This window comes from Schistocerca cancellata, chromosome 1, assembly GCF_023864275.1.
Source record: "Schistocerca cancellata isolate TAMUIC-IGC-003103 chromosome 1, iqSchCanc2.1, whole genome shotgun sequence".
In the NCBI taxonomy this organism is placed as follows: Eukaryota; Metazoa; Arthropoda; class Insecta; order Orthoptera; family Acrididae; genus Schistocerca; species Schistocerca cancellata.
Window position 1 is genome coordinate 973,694,424 of NC_064626.1, and position 22,019 is coordinate 973,716,442.

Below are 22,019 nucleotides of genomic sequence, written 5' to 3' on the forward strand. Positions count from 1 at the left end.
TGTCAGCCAACTGGAATCAAGTTCGCTGTTGCCCCCATTTTTGAGCTCGTCTAATAGGGATCAGTCGAGGTCTGTGCTCTGCAGCGATATCTCAGGAAATTTTTGCTCTGAATTAAAAAAGAGGATTGTTAAGGTAATGGCATATAATGACAGATGAGCAATGTGTAACGTTACGAATGACATTAGTAAATCGCCCTAAATGAGTATATTCAAACACTTCCAGCTGAGTTACGTGGAGCAGTGTATTAGTTTTTTGAGAACACATCGAGGCGATGTGTAGTATGGTGTATGAAATGTGTAAATACATCAGCGAATGGTGTATGACATACGTAAATACGACAACGAATGGCATAACGAATGTCATACAGTATATTCAGACACTTTGAAACATCTCCATATACGTCGCTTCACTGAGTACACTGATGTGCAGACACGAAAACAACTCATAAATTGTCAAAATAATGCATGTATAATGCTCTGCAAACACGCTTGCTAGTTGTAAACTGCCGAAATAATGCACTGAACAGCCTGCAGAACTGAAAACTATTCGTAAATCACTGAAACAATGCAGTTCACTAATGTGCAGACACACTCACTAATTATAAACAGTAGAAATAATGCATGAAATTTATTTAGAGATGGATTTCACATAGTTTTTTTATTACATTGATACAAAATGGCGTGCTTGAGGTCGCAGTAAATAATCTACAGACCTGCAAACTACTCGTAAATCACAGAAATAATGCAGTACACTGATCTGCAGAGACGCAAACAACTCGTAAATTGTCAAAACAATGCATGTAAAAGACTCTGCGCACACGCTTTCTAATCGTCAGCTGTCGAAATCATGCACTGCGTAGCCCGCACACTTGTTCTCAAAATAGTGCAACAGACACAAAAACAACTCCTAAATTGTCAAAAGACAAAGTATGTGTGTAACGCTAAGTAAACACACTCACAATGCTTAACCAGCTTCAACAGCACAAACACTCATTGCACATAAGAAACGCTTTCGAACTATCATCAACTGCGACATATTAGCGAACTGCCCCCCTACAGAACTCCAAGCCACTTCATCTACAACACTACTTTGCGATTCACTTTCAACTGCCTGGCAGAGGGTTCATCGGATCATTTTCACACTATTTTTCTGCCTTTCCACTCTCGAACAGCTCGTGGGAAAATTGAACACTTAAATCTTTTCTTGCGAGGTCTGATTTCTCCTGTTTTATTACCATGACTATTTCTCGCAATGTAGGTGAGCTTCAACAAAATGGGTTTTCGCATTCAGAGGAGAAAGTTGGTGATTGAAAATTCATGAAAAGATTTCACAGCAAAGAGAAACGCTTCGTTTCAATGACTGACACCCCATCTTGCGTATCATACTGGGCACTCTCTCCCCTATTTTGCGATGATGTGTTTGTAGTAATATTGCTGCGGAGCGCTTATAGTTTTTACTGTCCCTTCTCAGTTTTCTATAGCAATAATGGAATCTGTGCGAAATGCACATTGCACAACAGTTTTATACTTGTGCACCACAATTTCACATGAGAAATCGCACTTTGAACTGTTAGCGCCATCACGCATGCACCTGTCATAGGACATAAACTGTGACGTCACTAGACGTAATTGCAGGTCTCTTTTCACGTAGATCTCTCCTCAGTTGCTCTGGTGTTATTAGAACACAGACGGGATTCGTCGGCCGCGATATTTGTGTACTTACTGTACATTAATGTTTATTCTTCAACCGATTGTAAAACCCTCAGAAGCTAATATTTCTATAATAATCCTCTACATTCCATTACAACCCTTGTGCTTGCCGCGCGGGGTAGCCGTGCGGTCAGATGGGTCTTGTCACGGTTGCGCGGCTCCTCCCGTTTTTTTTATTTTTTTTTTTATTTTTTTATTTTTGTAATCTCATTTTGTTCGCTTTTGTTCGTTGTATCTGCTCGGGGCGGACGTCGTAAGACATCCGTTTAAGTTCGTTGTTGATCGATTAACTCAGTTTTTTTGTTACAGAGGGCTGCTAACCCTCTGACCGAACACGCTGAGCTACCGTGCCGGCCCCGTTGGGAGGTTCGAGTCCTCCCTCGGGCGTGTGTGTGTGTGTGTTGTCCTTAGGGTAAGTTAATTTAAGTTAGATTAAGTAGTGTGTAAGCCTAGGGACCGATGACCTCAGCAGTTTGGTTCTATAGTCCTTACCACAAATTTCTTTTCCCTCGTAGTTGTTCTTCTGCTGTTACACGAATATCCCAACCTATCTGCAAACCAATTATTATTACTTAGAGCGATATTTGGAAGGTAGTGGTGCAAGTTTGAACTGAAACTAGGTCTTAAGAGATTTTCGGTCTAAATAAACATTGCGCTATGAATGTTGCGTGTGCTTGTGTGTGCGTGTGTGTATGTGTGTGTGTGTGTGTGTGTGTGTGTGTGTATGTGTGCTTGTGACGCTTGCTGATAACATATACTGACAAAATCGGTGTTGGATGATTCATTGTAAATACTGCGCAACAAAGAGAAAAAAAATTGCATGTAAATATAAAACATAGCTGTATTTTACGATGTCATCTTTTGTTTATGTTGCGCTATCTATTAAAAACGTTATAAACTTCGAATATACGAGCAGTTCATATCTGCCCCGGGGCGCTTTTCCAGTAGCGAGGCGTTCATTAAAAGGGATTTTCTGACCGACTGGAATAAATTTCATTATTTGCGTTCAATTAAATGAGCTTATTGCAACTGAGTGTCAGTGCGCGCGTTAAATTACACCCCTTTGAACTAAATTCGAATATTTCAAATCTTTGACCCTCGTTTGCGAGTTCCAGCGTCGTAAAAAGCCTCCATATATTCACAGAGATAACTACGTTCTTATGCTTCAATGTTGAAATGCAATAAAAAAGGCTTGTTTATTGTTTGAGAGCTGCAACACAGAAAGAAGTAATAGTGGGAAACGGTGTTTCGCTGGTATAGTATTACATAAAACGATTTTTTTAAAGAGTAATGATTATTCCAGTACCACCATTTTCTCTGACAAAAGTGTAAGTTGTCTTTTTCTTTTGTTTTATATGAAGCCATTAATACGGACAGTCCACACCTGATTGGAATAGAAAGTAGAAAAGTGGAAGCTAAAATATGTTGCAATGTAGATTCCGTAATGACGATAACGTTATTGGATTAGTAAGACACCTACGTGCTCTTTTTTTGATGCCGTCGAAGTATCTATCCGTTGTAAACTCAACATTTACCCTTTCGAGCAGTTTTTAGTAGCAAACTGGGAAGAGCTTACTTACAGTATAGTCTTTATTACGGGAAGAGAGCTAGATGACCTCGCTAACGTCCATTCGTTTCGTTTGCCGTGCATCAGACGTTTCTTCGCTGGCCTGCTGCACATATAAATATATCCTTGTCATATCACTGTCTGCTGAGATGGACCCTTGCGGCATGGATCGATATCTGTGCAATAATCGTCGTATTCGAGAAGTTTCGCACATGTTTTGCAGGTGGAGTTTGACGACGTGGGACTGCGGTCCGCAAAGGAAAGAGAATTAAATAGTACTTTATAAAGAGATATAACAGTTGGAGGCAGTACGCAGCGATAGTGGCAAATTAAGACTCGTGAAGTCTTCATCGAGCCATATTGAATTCATCTAGTTTTGAATCGGTTTCGGGTGATTTTCGAAATCACGCGACTTCATGGAGCGGGTTTCTTTTTGTGTTTCTCTAGTGACACGCGTCCCCCCTTGCCTATATAAGTGGCACGTAGCTTTGCGTATTCGTATAATTAACTAAGTAATTTCCCACAGTGTACAAGGGTTATTTATTATTACAAGTATTCAGGAAACATTGCTGGAGCCTCCCGCTCTCTTCATCATCGACGTTATCTGACCAATGTATTCCAACAATCACCAATTGTAAGTTTTAGTGACTCTTATTATGGCTTAACGCCTTAATAAATTAACTACACCAAAAGAGTATTATCTTTTACGCGACTTTGGTCAACTTTTCACTAAAGATACCAACCAGTAAATCGTGAAAAAATAAAACTAATAACCACCACGGAATACGGTCAATCTGTGTCTAGATTATCTTGCTACTGGGAGCGCTTTTGGTTCATAAAAGTGCAAAAAAAAAGCTGCGGAAACATGACTGGTAAGGCTCTTTGCGAGACTTGTTAGTCTTCTCCTAGCCTATTCTTCAATAAACAGTGAAGTCTTCCTTCTTACTGCTGAGTTAACTAGTGTACGGAAATAAGCCACGTCTAGCAATTTATTAATTATTTGATAGGAAAATTGTATATGATGGGTTAGCCAGTTTGATACTAAGGGTTTCTCTAGCGAATAGTGAGGGTCTAGAGTAAAATGAGTCGAGTTTGGAATATAATATTTAATGCACTCTTTCTAGGAGGTACCTGGTAAATATTGCGTAATAATTAGTGTACAGCAGTTAAAATAAATGCATAAATAAATAAATAAATAAATAAATAAAATATATAACAACCAACACACGAAACTGTAGTTGCCTGGTATGTGCGGGCCTCCGTATGTTTCTAAGGTCATTGTTTCAACACCTCTGTAAGAAATCCTTGTGTAAATATCTCCAATTAGGAAGTTTTACACAGGTGTGAATGTTTAATTTTTATAGGCCAGGGACTTCAGTATGTTGAAATTCCTCAAACTCCACGAAGTATCATTCTTATAAATACGAATAAAATTTGGAATATCTCGTTGAACAAAGCTAGCCAATCCCAGAGAAGTGAAATAAAGTTGGCTGAGAAAGTGAGTCTGATAATAAACGTAATTATGCTCCATTTTGCTCTATCTCTTCAGTAGTGATTCTGCCAGAAACATTTCCACCCAGTATTAATCCAGCAGTCATCCATAAGACCGATAACTAATTTCCACACTGTTGTTGTGCATAGATGTTTGGTGGTGCATCGGACATTGTGGCCACGTACAGGAAGCCAACTTAAGTCTAGAATGTCCGAATCAGGTTTACAGAACGCGCATCGTAGTAGAAAGGCATAAATGTGAAAGAAACAACTCATCAACGAAGATGTCATATGAGATCACGCACAAGATTCAATTGAACAAATGATTTTGGAGGAACCTTCACGGTATTTAAACCGAACCCTTTTGAGAAACAATAGAAAATATGAATCTGGACTGCTGGACGAGAAATCGATCTTTCCGTTATTATTGTGGACGACGCTCTATAGCTTCCTTGACAAGGATCTTCTCTGAAGATCAAAGAATATGATCAATAATGCCCCCTTTGGCCTGTTAATGACATTGAATCGCGTATCGCGCGATAAGTGATCGTTTGACGGCTTTCGATCAACTTAATGTGTAGGTGTCTTCTCTCTCTGTCTTAGTTAAGTGCCTCCTGATTCTGAAACGCTTTTGAGCATAAATGGATAACGTGTGGTAGTTTTTGTATTGCTATTGTACAATAATAATTGATATATCGTTTGAACCGGTGGTGCTATTTCTGAGTTATTGTTGTTTGTGGGTTTTATAACATTTCTGGAAACGAGTGTAGTGAAGAGTGAAAAAAAAGCCTCAGCCAATGTCGGTTAACCTAAGGACGGTATAAACTGTCGAATAAATGGAGAACTGCCTGTGTACCTACATTGGACGCTGTGGACCTGTATCTTGAATACCTCTCTTGACCTAAATCCGTTGGAGTTCCTCGTGTGGGCTCATTTAAAGATGATGGTTTATCAAACGCGACTGAAGGCAGAGTGTAATGTAAATGGCAGAATGCATGTAGCACGTAGTATTCGATGATCGTCATGTGTTACACATGCCGATATGCTGGAAGCAAGCATTGCGGACACTTTTTATGATTCTATTAGTTCCATTAGTTCCCTTTAAGCACCAGTAACATGGTAAGTACTTCCTTATTCCTCCTTCGTGAGGATTTCTTTCATTGTTTGTCTTTTACATTTACGGGGTGAATCTTAACTCAACCAACAAAATTTATGAGGGTAATCAGAGATATTATCTGACTAGTTTGGTATAAAGGATACGTGCTTTCCGTTAGCTTGTTACAGAGAAGAAAAATAACTGATTTTTCTACCCCAATGAACTTTATTTCCGTGAAAATTTTTCGCTGTAGTTATCCCTGTTATATGGGATCACAAACCGGAGAGCAATGCTCCAAGCCTCAGCCAGACGCGATATTACTATGGTGTGGTTGGTATCGCTGTGGGAACAGCTCAGTATAGTTTCGTCCTGAAGCTCTTCCAGCGCACGCATTGAAACAACAGACGAAGTGGCGATTAGCCAAGTATTTACCAGTAAGCCTGCAGATACTGCCATGCATCAGTGTGAACGTACACTTACTACTTCCGTAAAATCAAACCTGTGGAAGAACGGAGCGGTCATAAATGCAAGCTTGAGAGTGAGAGGTAAAGTGGGCGTAACTCCTGTCACAGCAATAACCGCGAGTGAATGAAATAGTTTTGTTTCCAGAGAAGATACAAAGCACGTACCGTCGATATTAGCACTGTTTCGGAGACAGTTTCTTTGGAATGCAGATGCAATGATCGGGACGGATAGCCGAGCACTTGAGCACTTCAACATGCCGCTTCCGGGATTCGATGGGGGAGGGGGGGGGGGGGGTGCGATTCTTTACCGTATCGACTTAACGACGAGGGCATCTTAGCCACCCAACCTGAATGTAGTTTTTAGATGGTTTCTCACAACCTGCTACGTAAATAGTGCGCTGGCATACACGCGTCCCTCCTCCTCAGGTACGCTTCACACGCATTTAGAAGAGATTCTCACAAGTGAACATGAGAGTTACTCTAGACGGGAGCGGATGGGGTACGAAAATTCCGTACCGGTGGAAGGGAGGGAAGGGGCGGGGAGTGGTAGCGCGAGGAAAGGCATCCGGCTACCAACTTTTTTTTTTTGGGAGTCATCTGTCTTCTGAATGGTTTGATGTGGTCCACCGTGGATTCCTCTCCTGTGCCAATCTCTTCATCTCGGAGAAGCACTTGCAGCATACGTCCGTGACTACTTGCTGGATATATTTCGGTCTCTGCCTCTTTCCAGAGTTTACCCTGTATAACTCCCCCTAGTGCCAAGGAATTTATTCCCTGATGTCTTAACGGTGTCATATCTTCCTGTCCCTTTTCCTTGTCAGTGTTTCTCATATATTCCTTTCCTCTCCGATGCTGTGCAGTTGGTAAGAGCTGAAGGTACGGTTCAAGTGTGACGGAGACCCCAGGAAGCCAAGGACCCAAGTTATCAACAAGACAGTGTACAAGCTGGTGGTGTTCCCATAATGGTATGGGCTCTGTTTACATAGAACAAATGGTTCAAATGGCTGTAAGCACTATGGGACTTAACATCTGAGGTCATCAGTCCCCTAGACTTAGAACTACTTAAACCCAACCAACTTATGTACATCATACACATCCATGCCCGAGGCAGGATTCGAACTTGCGACCGTAGCAACAGTGTGGTTCCGGACTGAAGCGCCTAGAGCCGCTCGGCCACAGCGGCCGGCGTACATAGAACAGCCAGGATATGGTTTGTTCGGCATTTGAATTTACAACCATTCATGGACTTCATGAACGATGCGCCTTGTCACCGGGCCGCAATTGTTCGCGATTAGTAGACATAATCGACAGGGTAGTTTGTGCATGACAGCAAAAATGGTTCAAATGGCTCTGAGCACTATGAGACTTAACTTCTGAGGTCATCAGTCCCCTAGAACTTAGAACTACTTAAACCTAACCAACCTACGAACATCACACACATCCATGCCCGAGGCAGGATTCGAACCTGCGACTGTAGCGGTCGCGTGGTTCCAGACTGAAGCGCCTAGAGCCGCTCGGCCACCCCGGCCGGCTGCACCACAGCCTACACCGGCAATCCTTTCTCAGTTATTGACGGCTGTAGAGGCAGCATGGCTGAATAGTTCTGCAGGTGACTTCCAACGAATTGTTGAGTCCATGCAACGTCGAATTGTCACACTGCGACGGGCAAAAAGAGGTCCCACACGATATGAGGAGGTATCCCATCACTTTCGTCGCCTCAGTGTATTGCCTCCTTGTTAAGTGTCGAAGACAGTGCTAATTTTTGCTACTTCTCACGTGTTCGATGGTCTAAATCGCCTTCTGATGTATTCCCGTGTCCTCTGCAACAGTTCAAAAGTCCAAAAACTCTAAGTATCACCTGCGTAGACGAATCCGAGAAGAAGATTCCAGCGTACGGCGTGAATGTTATTCACCACTCGCTCTGTGACAAGGAAAATGGGAGTAAAGTGGAGGTTCATAGAATGTAGATTGCTTCGGTTTATGCAATTATGCTTAAGTGGTGGCCAGAGTCATTTGTGTGGCAGCGTGTGGGGCAATTGTGTGCCGCGCCCCACTTTGTCGGCACCGCCCTCCCCCTCCCCCTCTCGCCACATGCAGCCGTCTGCGGCCTAATTACGCGCGACACGGGGTGCGCCGCTTGTCAAGGCTCAGGGGGGCAGGCGAGGGGCGAGGCCCGCAGACAATGAACGCGCCACGACGACGCTGATCGTGATTGCGCTGCGACGCCGCGCCGGGCTGCTCCAGACAAATGGGGATTACCTGATCTGCTTGCATTAGTGGTTAAAAAAAAGAAAGTAGCTGCAGCTTATGACGATAATATCCGATCACAGCCATAGAGGCATCACAAATAAAGAACATCTGTTCTTGTAAAAGTGCAAGTCTGTAATTACTGGATTTAAGATTACCCATCTCACGACCATTCGCTGTGTCCGGCAGATTCCATCGTAAAGGACAACCGTCGGGCATGTGTTACGAGTTAAGATATGCTTTAACAAAATGGTTCAAATGGTTCTGAGCACTATGGGACTCAACTTCTGAGGTCATTAGTCCCCTAGAACTTAGAACTAGTTAAACCTAACTAACCTAAGGACATCACAAACATCCATGCCCGAGGCAGGATTCGAACCTGCGACCGGAGCGGTCTTGCGGTTCCAGACTGCAGCGCCTTTAACCGCACGGCCACTTCGGCCGGTATGCTTTAACACAGAGAAGTAGCTACAAAGGATTTTAGTAGATTTGGGCATATAGACAGATTAGAAGGAAAAGGAGCATCCCCATCACGCGGTTCAAGAATGTTCAAATGTGTGTGAAATCTTATGGGACTTAACTACTAAGGTTATCAGTCCCTAAGCTTACACTATCTAAGAGGTCCGAGCAGATGTAATTTCGATGTATTGCTCATGCGCTGCCTGCGATATGCAAGGTATAAGAGAATCTCTGACCAGAGTGCAGTGTTGACTGCAGTAGGAACTGTGTAGCTGTAGCAGTAAGTTGTTGCTAGTCTGCAGTCTGCTCTCGTCTGGTCTGGTGTATCGTGTTGGCTGGGCCGGTCGCGGTGCAGCGATGCCGGAGCCTGAGTATTATTGTGTAAGGTAAAAAGCAGCCTCGCGCATATGTAGTAATGTCATCTCAAGTACCATGTAAATGTTTTAAAAATCTCGTAATAATAATCTTTCTCATAAAAAGTAACTTTTAACAACCATTCATTTATTTTTAAAGAATTTACTTATTTCTCCCATCCATGATCATCCCGATTGTTGCAATAGAAAAATCAATTGCTTCCTTTCATAAATGACAAATCTATCGGCCAGCATTGCACAGGGCTGTGCCAGAAAATATTATTCAGGATCGTATTTTCTTTGTGAATTTCTGAAAAAGTAGTCATATATCTGCTCTTATTTACTTAAATGTAGTTTGCATCTGGCGCAACGCATTTACTAATTTGTCACTCTTTCTTTCACAGGTCATCGGCAATTTATTGCTCTTTGTTGTAATTGTATTTGTTCCATTTCACTTCGTCTTTGTTTCATTTTGTGCTTAATTTTGATCTGTGAGAAAATGCCGCGAAAAACTGTTAACAGTACATCGCGATGTGCAATGAGTGAAATAGCCGACTCGAGTAATTTGACCGATAATAACTGCGACACTCAGTGTAATAATGATATACCCTAATTACAGATAATCAGTGCCTGCCGATCACTAGTAATGATTTTGATCCCAATGATGAACAATCAAATTCAATTAAGTCCACAGTAAATGTAACAATTGATGACGCGGCACGTTCCGTTACAATGAACGCTGCCCAGTTTGACACACCCGATTTGCAAAATTTACGTAACGAACAGATAATTGTTTCTAACGAAGGTGAACAATATTCACAAAACACGTCAGATTTATATGATTCCGAGGTAGTGACTAACAGTGCACATCCGATGGGCAAACCTTATTGTGAATCAGAGAATGACCGAATGGTTACACAAAACGTGACAAATGCAGACACACCACCACACAGCTCAGAGAAAAGAGTCGCTAATTTTGGCTTGGATCAAATTATGGCATTATTGCTACAAATTACTGAAAACAATGAAAAACAAGACAACAATTACAAACAACTTAATGAAAAACTAGATAACAATTCCAAACAGTTGAATGAAAGTCTCAAACAGTCGAATGATAAGCAAGACAACAATTTCGAACAACTTAGTGAACAGATTGTAGCCGTTGCCGCGCAATGTCATGATACTAAAAAACAATTATGTGAGGAAATTAAGGCTTGTGCTAGTAATAGCAGTGAAGAAATTAGATCTGTGGCACAAGAATTAAGCAATACACATGCAGCCACAACTAAATTACTTAGAGACGAAATTAGTGCAGTCGCTAAACAATGTTCCGAAAACGCAACACAGTTACGCGACGAGTTTAAATTAATGTCAGCAGAACTTTCACGCACACTGGATGCGAAAGTAGACACGAAATTTGACCAACAGAACAGCCAAATTGACGAACGTTTTAATCACCACCTACAAAGCAGTGAAACGCGTTACCGTAAATTTATACAGGAACAGAAGAAAGTAAAGCAACAAGTCATGGAAACAATTACTGCACAGAGACAGGAAGATAAGCGTAAATTGTTTACGAAAGCAAAAACATACGTAGACAACAATATTGCTATAGTATCGGACGAAATCAAACAGTTGAACACCGAATTGCATTATGAAATCTCCGATCTTAAAACAAAAACAGACACACACACATTAGACTTTCAGACAATGACGAACAGACTTGAAAAGTTGGAACTACTACAGGATCCCGATGCCATCAAAGCAGACGTTAAAAAATTGAACAAAACCACACGTAAAATACAAAAACAAATTAATGCTTGTGACACTAAAAACGACGATCACGTAAAAGTACTGACTGAAAAATATGATGAATTGGCCAGTCGTATTGACGTTATCGAAAGTAGTAATGACACCAAATCAGACGATACTTCACCAGTTTCGTTTAATCAAACTCCCGAATTCCAAAATTTACAGCAGACGATCAGTGAGATAGGTTCGTCCAATAATACATTACGCAGGAAATTGTCATCTTTACAGCAAGAAGTGATGGAGATGAAAAATATTTCAGCCTTTAACACTTCACAGCATACGCCACTTTCCGAACATTTGTCAGACTCACACAGCCAGTATAATTTAGGTAATGTACGGAGAGTACGTGACTTAGATTCCGAACAGTCACAGACAAACAGATGAGCATACATTCCTGAACCTGTTCAGAGATTCAGAGACGAAAATTTTGATTACAAGCACTTTCAATCAGTGAGAAAATTAAAGTTATTCAACAATGACAAAACACAGATTCACGCTTTGGACTGGATACGAAAATTTGCTTTTGTATTTTTATCAGCTTGGCCTGTAACGCAGAAACTAGAATTGGATTGGATACAACAACTTGCTTTTGAATTTTCACTGGCATTGCCTGTAACGCAGAAACTAAAATTTATTTGTAGCGCGTAATAGACCTCAGGGGATTCATTACACTTCGTTGAGTATGTGCCGTAGCGTGCACAGGGCCCCGAGCCGTAGTAGTACTATTTCATCTTTAGTTTTCTGCACTACTGCCTTCTCTTTTACTATCCTTTATATCTATCAAAACAGCTCTTCAACTATCGATCTATCTAGGATTAAGAATGAGTAAAGAAAACCCGATATGACAAGTTTTACCGAAAGTGACAGTTTTGTTTAGACACTCCCGAAATGACAATTACCGGCGTAATTTTAATAATAGACAAAATTTTAATCATCAGTATGTACAACATTTTGAGCAATCGTCAAAATTATCAGCAACCACATTTTGGTAACAATAGAGGCTTTTCCCTACAACAGCAACAAAACCAGCCGGTTAGCATACCTAACCAACAATGTAGTCTGCAAGGTCAACCAAGCTTTAATGTTTCGCCGCCTACACGCATAGCGTCGGCTCCGCCAAATAGTAATGCACAGCAACAAGGAAATAACTACGTACAGAAATACATCATTTTAACTCGTACCGCAACGCGCCGTATAGTTATGACTATCATGACAGACGTAAAAGTAATGAGCACAATTTTCAGCGTACATTTAATAACAGTCGGTCTTACCAGCAGCAAAATCATCCGCAACAACAGATTATCATGAATGAACCAGACAGTAGATATCATCTCGAGCGTAATACGTCAGGAAGAAATAACAGAACAGTACAAATAGTCGAAATGCCACAGCATCCTCCCGCAAATAACAGCACGTCAGAAAGAATTTGACTAGATACAGTACAGGTTGCATCTTCCAGCAACGTAAGCAATACTTTTGACACACATAATCTTGTTCACGAAAATGTTATCAGTTTTGACGGCACCCGATACACATTTTTGCATGAAAGACAGAATCACAATGTATGTAGACGACACTCTTATTGCAGAAGCTAACTGGTCTGAACACAATCTGATTCTTGAACAACTGTTGCAAACTTTTCGTGCACAAGGACTCGCAGTTAATCTTAGCAAATCGCACTTTGGGAAAACTTCTATAAAAGTTCTTGGACATGTAATTTCAGCAGAAGGCATTGCGCCTGACCCGGAAAAACTTCAAGCTTTACGTGACATTACTGTTCCTACGACGAAGAAACAATTACGCAGCTTTCTGGGATTAATTAACTTTTTCCGTAAATTTATTCATTACTCTGCTTTAGACACCCCTAGATTATGTCAATTGACAGGTAAAAACACTATTTGGTCATGGGATGGCCAAACACTGTCTGAATTTGTCAATCTGAAACAAGCTTTGTTGAATGCACCACTTTTATCACATCCAGATCTTACTAGAAATTTTTCCATTGCCACCGACAGTTCTAACACAGCTTTAGGCGTACACATTTTTCAGGTAATTGAAGAAGACGGTAATACAGTAATTAAAAATATCGCCTTTGCGAGTCGCATTCTCTCACCTGCTGAACGCAATTATTCTGTTACAGAAATTGAAACATTATGTGTTGTATAAGCATTCACGAGATTTAGGCGTTTTCTTTATGGAAGACATACGACCGTTTACACAGATCATACAGCGATACAGTTTTTACTTTCAGCAAAATTTACACATGATAGATTAAGCAGGTGGAAAGTTTATTTACAGGAATTTAATTTTACAGTTGTTCACATTCCCGGCACAAAATATTGTAGCAGACGCACTATCCCGTTCTCTCACCAACAATCAGCAAGACATCGCAACCAACTTCTGAAAAGGAAAAACTATCGTCATGTATATTCAACAAGTTGCATTCGAAAATTTTATTTCGGCATCATTACGAGATATAGCACAAGAGCAGAGTAAAGACAACGTGTGGAAAGAAATTAAACACCTTTGGCAAGATAGGAATAATGTTACCATCAGAAACCATTACACTGTACGCAATAATATTCTGTTTCGCCGCTCTCACCCTGACAGCGACAATTGGTTATTATGCATTCCTGACGAGCTTGTTAACAAATTAGTTTGGTATACTCATTTAAGTTACGCACATTACGGAGCCAGAAAATATTTTCTTATACTGAGACAGAACTGTTATTTTGCCAACATGGAGAAACGTATTCGACGAGTTTTAGCGTCATGTAGAATATGCCGGAAAGCTAAGTCAGACACGACTTCACATATTCCTCCGTTATATCCCATTGTACCTGTTAAATTGAGACACATGGCCGCTGTAGATATTTTTGGTCCGATTCCCAGAACTAATAGAGGTTTTTGCTACATCTTTGTCGCTGTTGAACTCACTTCAAAATTTGTAGCCTTCACTCCGTTACGCAAAGCTACTGCTAAAGCTGTTTCGAAAGCATTGGTAAACCATTTTCTGTTTCATGTCGGACATGTATTGAAAGTAATTTCCGACAATGGGCCACAGTTTCGATCTGCTATATGGACACGTATGTTACGAACAAGAAACATTTCTCCGATCTATATATCCAAGTATCACGCTTCTTCGAACCCTTGTGAACGTCTAATGAAAGAAATTGGTAAACTATGTAGAATATACTGCCATAAAAAACATATTGATTGGGATACACACATACTCTCATTCCAGGATGTAATTAACTCGATACTAAATGAATCTACTATGCTATCTCCGACTGTTGTAATGAAAAATGTTGAACCACATTACAAATTTAAAGAATTAGTAACATTTCCTACATCTCGTCGACTACGACACCATGAAATAATTGACATTGCGCTGAACAACATCAAACGTGCCGCAGAGCACCGAAGAAGACAGCAAAAACAGGTTTGTACACGCCGTGACTTTCACATTGGACAGAAGATATTAGTACGCACACATTATTTATCCAACAGAGGAAAGAGTAGATGTAGTAAATTTGAGTTTCTATACGCAGGTCCATATCAAATTCGCAGCATTCCTCACCCCAATGTAGTACACGTAGAAACTTTGAGAACCAGAAAAAGCAAGGGCAATCACCATATTTCCAATATTAAACCCTTTATTGAATGAACATACTTTATGATTTGTCGCACTGTAATGCCATTTGCAGATATTTATATGAACACTTACTGATGATTATCACATTTTTTCCTGGCAAGTGCCCGGCAAGGTAAGGTTAGCAGGTCGCTTTTCTTGTCGTGACACATCAGACCGTGCACATTTTTCCAGATAAAATTACATATTTTTTGATCAATTATGGAATTCTATCTATGAGATTACTTACTGATGATTATCATATTTTTTCTTGGTAAGTGCCCGGCAAGGTAAGGTTAGCAGGTCGCTTTTCTTGTCGTTATATAACAGACTGTGCACATTTTCCATTTTTCGTGTATGTATGATTGTTTCCCTGGTTTGTCTGTATGCACTATGAAATGTTTAAGATGTAACAAGCACCAGTTGACTTTGACACTTTTCCTTATGATATCTCAATATCTTGACTATTTTACTTTTTTTTTTTTTTTTTTTGCTACTACATTATGATACTCTGTGCACATTTTTTTTTTTTTGCACTTGAAAACTGTCTATGTTTTTAACAATACGTTTTCTCTCATGCTATGCCGTATGCTTAATTTTATCACTAGAAACAAGTTTTTATATGAGTATATGATTTAAATGCAAGATATTAATCCTTATTCATCATTTTCAGAAAGCAATAACGTTTAAAAGAAATGAATTAAACAAACCACAGTGGATTTCTATGAAATGGGAATTTCACCTTCCGAATGAACGAAAGAAAATGCAATACCATGTCATGAAGAGTAAATGGATCAGAATTAAGAAGCATTAACAAGAATATACTATACACATCGTATGATAGCAGTCTTAATTAATTATTTTTCTTTCAGAATACGTGGCGATTGATGCAGGCTGTCAGACAGAACTACACATCTTAGTTTTAGTGATGAAATATGCTAGAAATAAGAAACTCTATACTATGATTAGTTGTATGAAGTAAATGGTAATATGAATAATGAATAATGAAGTGTCTTTTTTGCAGATGGTAATAAATGATGATGATTAATTATATGAAGAATGTGCTAATATGAATAATGAATAATGAAGTGTCTTTTTTGCGGATGGTAATAAATGATGATGATTAATTATATGAAGAATGTGCTAATATGAATAATGAAGTTTTTCTTTGCAGGTGATGATAGTAATGATGTTATGGTAATATGAATAATGAAGTTTTTCTTTGCAGATGAGGATAATGATGAAGTTTATATATTTACTGTTAGTTAAGAAATGCTATGTAGTTATTTAAGTATTTGTTGCAGTTCGTTTTGACAGTATGTCTTATGTCACATGGTATAATGACTGAATGTTTGGAAAGGACAGCTAGAGTACATACATATTGAGTACACGTTTCATTACCTGTTAATTCGAAGTTCACTACTTTTCAGCATAATATGCATTTCTTCTTTCAGCTCTATAATCCATTTTGTATTTTTTCTAGGAGAAGCTATTCATGAAATTAATGTGCTATAAGCAGTTAGTCTTCAAACCTATTCTAGTACTTGCATTTTTTTGCCCATTTGTGTGTGTCATTCATGAATATGATCACATATACTCTACTTGTTTCATAACCTTGCTACAGCTGACTGATGACGAATGACGTTATTAATCGTTATTTGCAGCAATAAGTCAAAAGCAAATATTTTCATGCCCCAGCAATTAATTATCGATCCCAACGCAATGCATTGCTACCACTAAAAAAAAAAATTATCAGTTCCAGCTATTACCAGTATACAACCAAATAATGCTACTATTTTAAGAGATATTTCTAGTTCTAAATATAATGCAAATTTCTCAGATGTATTGAATCCATTATATCTATGTATTATTGGACCACAGACCTTGAGAAATAGTTACAGTGTGTTATATTTTAAATATGTCCTATGTCACTTGAATGAAGAGTTCTGAGTAATACTGAATGATGTTTTCTAACCACAGACCTTGAGTAATAGTTACAGTGTGTTACATTTTAAATATGTCCTATGTCACTTGAATGATGACTTCTGAGTAATACTGAATGATGTTTTGTAATAATGCATAAATGCTGTGCCAATAATTTCTGTAAATAATATTTTTGTTATGTCACTTGAATGATGACTTCTGAATAATACTGAATAATGTTTTATAAAACGATATGAATACCTTGTATCTGGCCAATGAGTGCCAATAATTATTTTAAATATGTCGTATATGTTTAGTAACTGGCCAATGAATGCCACTGTTTCTTATATTTTAAATTTGTCTTATGCCACTCACATGATATCATATATGAATACCAGTAGCTTGATGCTACACTCATTAGCTCATGATGACTTCTGAATTATGCATAAAAATGGTTTGTAACTGGCCAATGAATGCCAATGATTACTATAATTAGATGAATTATGTAAATGCTATGCCATTAATTAACTCTTGCTTTGAATGATCACTTCTGAACAATGCATAAAAATGGTTTGTAACTGGCCAATGAATGCCAATGATTACTATAATTAGATGATCAAAATATCCACGGGTATGCTGCCGGTCTATAGTGTCCAACGGGCACAATATTTCGGCGATCAAACATGTCGCCATCATCAGGTGAACTGACGGACTGAGCTCCTGTGAACGTGCCGGCACGGAGATCCGTACGCTATGGCTGCTCAGAGGGAACTGGGTTCGGTCGCGGCGGCGGCCGATTTAAATACCCTCCGCCCGCGGCGCGCTCCCTCCGCCGTCCGCGCCCAGCGCCACGGTCGCGCGGTGGAACAGATTGCGACGGCGTCTGAGATGACGTCGGTGTGATGGCTCTGTCCGCCGTGGTCGTCACAACTATACGTCTGCTCGATTTACTCTTGATTAACCCGATCGCTGGTTCCCAAGCTTTGCTAAGATTATAGCCACAGTCCCGGTTTATGAGGTCGTCATTGGTGCGAATTTCGATGGCCTCTCTAACAACGCTGTCCCAGTATCTCGACGTCTGTACCAGAATCCTCGTGCGGTCATACTCCATGGCGTGATTTTCCGGTACCGCCTAGACTATATGGACTCCCGAAGGTTCACAAAGAGGGGGTACCATTACGCCCCATTGTCAGCAACATCAGGGCACCTACATATTTGTTGGCCAAATACCTGACGGGAATATTAAGTCCTTATGTGGGTAAATGCCCTCATCACATCCGTAATTCCGTGGATTTTGTTAAACGCCTTGATAGCTTCAGGTTGGATGAGTCAGATATCATGGTGAGTTTTGATGTCGTTTCCTTGTTTACGAGGGTACCCCTGCGAGAGTCACTAGAATTGATTAGTCAGAAGTTTGATGAGAAAACCACTGAACTTTTTAGGCATGTCTTGACTTCCACGTATTTTCTTTTTAATGGAGAATACTACGAGCAAACGGAGGGAGTCGCCATGGGTAGCCCACTCTCACCAGTGGTAGCGAATTTGTACATGGAGAACTTCGAGGAGGAAGCCCTGTCGTCATCCGTATGGAAACCTACTTGCTTTTTCCGTTACGTGGACGACACGTTCGTCATCTGGCCACATGGTATGGATAAACTCCTTGACTTCCTTACACATCTAAACTCCATACACCCCAACATCAAATTCACTATGGAGACTGAAACGGAGGGTAAATTACCTTTCCTTGACGTCTTGGTCAAGAGAAGGGCTGACGGCACCCTAGGTCATGGGGTGTATCGGAAGGCTACGCACACTGATTGGTTGGTGAAAGAGTATGGATTCTACAAGAATGTGGTGTTGACCCATCATGCTGTCCACCACCTTGAACGATGGCGATGTTATTATGGTCCCACAGTTTGGTGTACCTAATGTACTACCAAAATGATAACATTGAATATTAATACGACATTTCAGTGTCTTGCCTACACTGATTAATACTTCAGGGAAGAGAACTTCAGATTGTCTCACTTGGTGTTGTGCTTCTGTAGAAAGATATGGACTTTCAGTGCAGCTACGTGCAACCTACTGTGCTACAACCATGATGCAATCCTTCCCTTTCCTATCCTAGTTCTTGTAAAATGGTAAAAAATATATACAGCACGTGTGCACTTTATGACATTTGTTAATATGTTTTGTACTCATTGCGTATACATTTTGTCATTTCTTGATATGTTCTGTACTCAGTGCATGTGCACTCTATTTCATTTCATGTTCTGCACTTATATATATATATATATATATATATATATATATATATATATATATATATATATATATATATATTCTGTGACTGTAGACTTAGTTAATTAAGTAGATTATAGAAAACTTTGTTGCTTATGGCAAGTCCAATTGACTCACCATCGCTGCCAAATTTTTGCCCCCCTAGTGGAGGGTTATGTAAGAGGTCCGAATAGATGTAATTTCGATGTATTGCTCATGCGCTGCCTGCGATATGCAAGGTATAAGAGAATCTCTGACCAGAGAGCAGTGTTGACTGTAGTAGGTACTGTGTAGCTGTAGCAGTAAGTTGTTGCTAGTCTGCAGTCTGCTCTCGTCTGGTCTGGTGTATCGTGTTGGCTGGGCCGGTCGCGGTGCAGCGATGCTGGAGCCTGAGTATTATTGTATAAGGTAAAAAGCAGCCTCGCGCATATGTAGTAATGTCATCTCAAGTACCATGTAAATGTTTTAAAAATCTCGTAATAATAATCTTTCTCATAAAACGTAACTTTTAACAACCAGTCATTTCAGTTTAAAGAATTTACAAATTTCTCCCATCCATGATCATCCCGATTGTTGCAAAAGAAAAATCAATTGCTTCCTTTCATAAATGACAAATCTATCGGCCAGCATTGCACAGGGCTGTGCCAGAGAAATTTATTGCAAGAGCAGATATATATGCGTTATCCGGCGACTTCATTGAGGTAAGAATTTTTTCTCTTTTTTATTCAGAATGATCTTTCAGGGCCATGACGCAGCACTGCTGACTCCAAAATTTACCAGGTTAAATTCACAGTCAACTATCGAAAATTTATAAGTGAGCGACAATTTAATTGAGAGGTTTGTTACATTGTATTATTACCAGGTTACGGAAATTATTTTGTTGGAACGTTACACTGAATGTGAACGACATAATTATAATTTATAATGTTGAGAGGTTTAGGAATTTTGCTGTTTTGAGGTTACACTAAACGTGAATATTATTGATATTATTTATTTTATTTTGTGGGGAGGTTACAACTACTTAACCTAAATTTTCCTAAGGACAAACACACACACCCATGCGCGAGGCGGACTCGAACCTCCTCCAGGACCAGCCGTACACGGTTCAGTTACATTAACGTGACCACCGCCTATGTTGAAGGTGAGAGTGCAATAACCACTCACAGACGACAGATAGCAGCACGTGAGGGGGACGTAGAAAACAATGAAGTCGTTGGGGAAACGAAACGATTTTTCTGAAGTCGAAATGGGCGTGATCATTGTCGCTCTGGTCGAGGATGGAAGCATTTCCGAAATGGCTAAATATGTAAACCGTTCAAGTGCCGCCGAGGTTGAAGTACACCTTGCATGGCAAAATGGCACTATACAAAACTGGCGCCGAGGAAACTGTGGTCCACCACAGGCCATAGATGAGAGGTTAAATGACAGCTGTGGAAATGTGTACGAGTGAACAGACTTGCAACTGTGCAGCACGTGACAGCCCTGATGAACCAAAGGCTACCAATGGGTGTCCCCTGAACGACAGTTCAGCGAAAGTTGTTGCGCATGGGCCTCTGCGGCAAGCGCCTGGTTCATGCCCCCCTATTGACTGCAGTTCATCGGCGGCGAAGACAGGATTTGCACCCAGCTGGACATCCACTGAGTGACAGATGGCATTTCAGATAAATCACGTTGTGTACTCCATCGGACAGATGCCTGTTGGCGTTTATGGCGGGAAATGTCTGAAAGAAAACAACTGTCCGCAGCTCGTGGTCGTGCGGTAGCGTACTCGCTTTCCGCGCCCGGGTTCCCGGGTTCGATTACCGGCGGGGTCGGGGATTTTCTCTGCCTCGTGATGACTGGGTGTTGTGTGATGTCCTTAGATTAGTTAGGTTTAATTATTTCTAAGTTCTAGGGGACTGATGACCATAGATGTTAAGTCCCATAGTTCTTAGAGCCATTTGAATCATTTGATTTGAAAACAACTTGCAACAATCATAGGTAGGAATCAGGCCGGAGAAGGGAGTGTTATGGTGTGGGTAATGTTTTCGTGGTATTTCGTTGGTGATCTCATCATGTTGGTAATCTCATCATCCTTGAAGGCACGATGGAACAATGCAGCTATGCATTTATCATCGGGGGCAATGTCCAACCATATATGCAGTTTGTATTTCCTCGACACGATAACATCTACCAACAAGACAATGTAACATGTCACACAGTTCGCGATGTACGCGCATGGCTCAAATGACACTCCTGACCACCAAGCCTCCCGAGTTTAACCCCAGTCGACAATCTGTGGCACCACCTCGATTGGGCTGTTCGTGCCATGAATCCCCAACCGAGAAACCAAGTACAGATTGTCACGGCATTGCTCCACATCCCTATCAGTAGCTTCCGGTACCTCACTGACACTCTTCTTGCACATTTCACAGCGGCCCGTGCTGCAACATGTGAGTATTCTGTCTTCCGACAGGTGCTCACATTAATGTGACTGGACAGTGTATATTTATTTATAATCTGAACACTAATTGTGGTTTATTTTATTTTTAAAAAGTCATGGGATAGTTAACAGCATCGATGTACTTGGAGAAATGAATGATACACACAGTGCTCTCTTTCTATGTATTTATTCACTGGCGGTTTCGATCATGGACGATCATCACAGTGGAAAATATCACATGTATATTTAACCAGAGAAGTATACACCATCGCTGACTTGAAAACGTTAAAATAATACTTAACGCCATAATACTGCCTTAAGCAAGCAGAAAACATTGAGAACAGGAAAGCATGTAACAGCAGTAAGTGTACAGCTCAGGCCTGAACTATGGTGCTGCGCACTTACTGCTGTTGCGTTTTCTTGTTCTCAATGTTTTCTGTTTCCTTAAGGCGGTGTTATGGCATTAAGTATCATTTTAATATTTTCGAGTCAGTAATGGCGTATACTTATCTATTTAAATAGTATGTATGACATATGATGTTGTCACAAGAGGTATTTTTACAC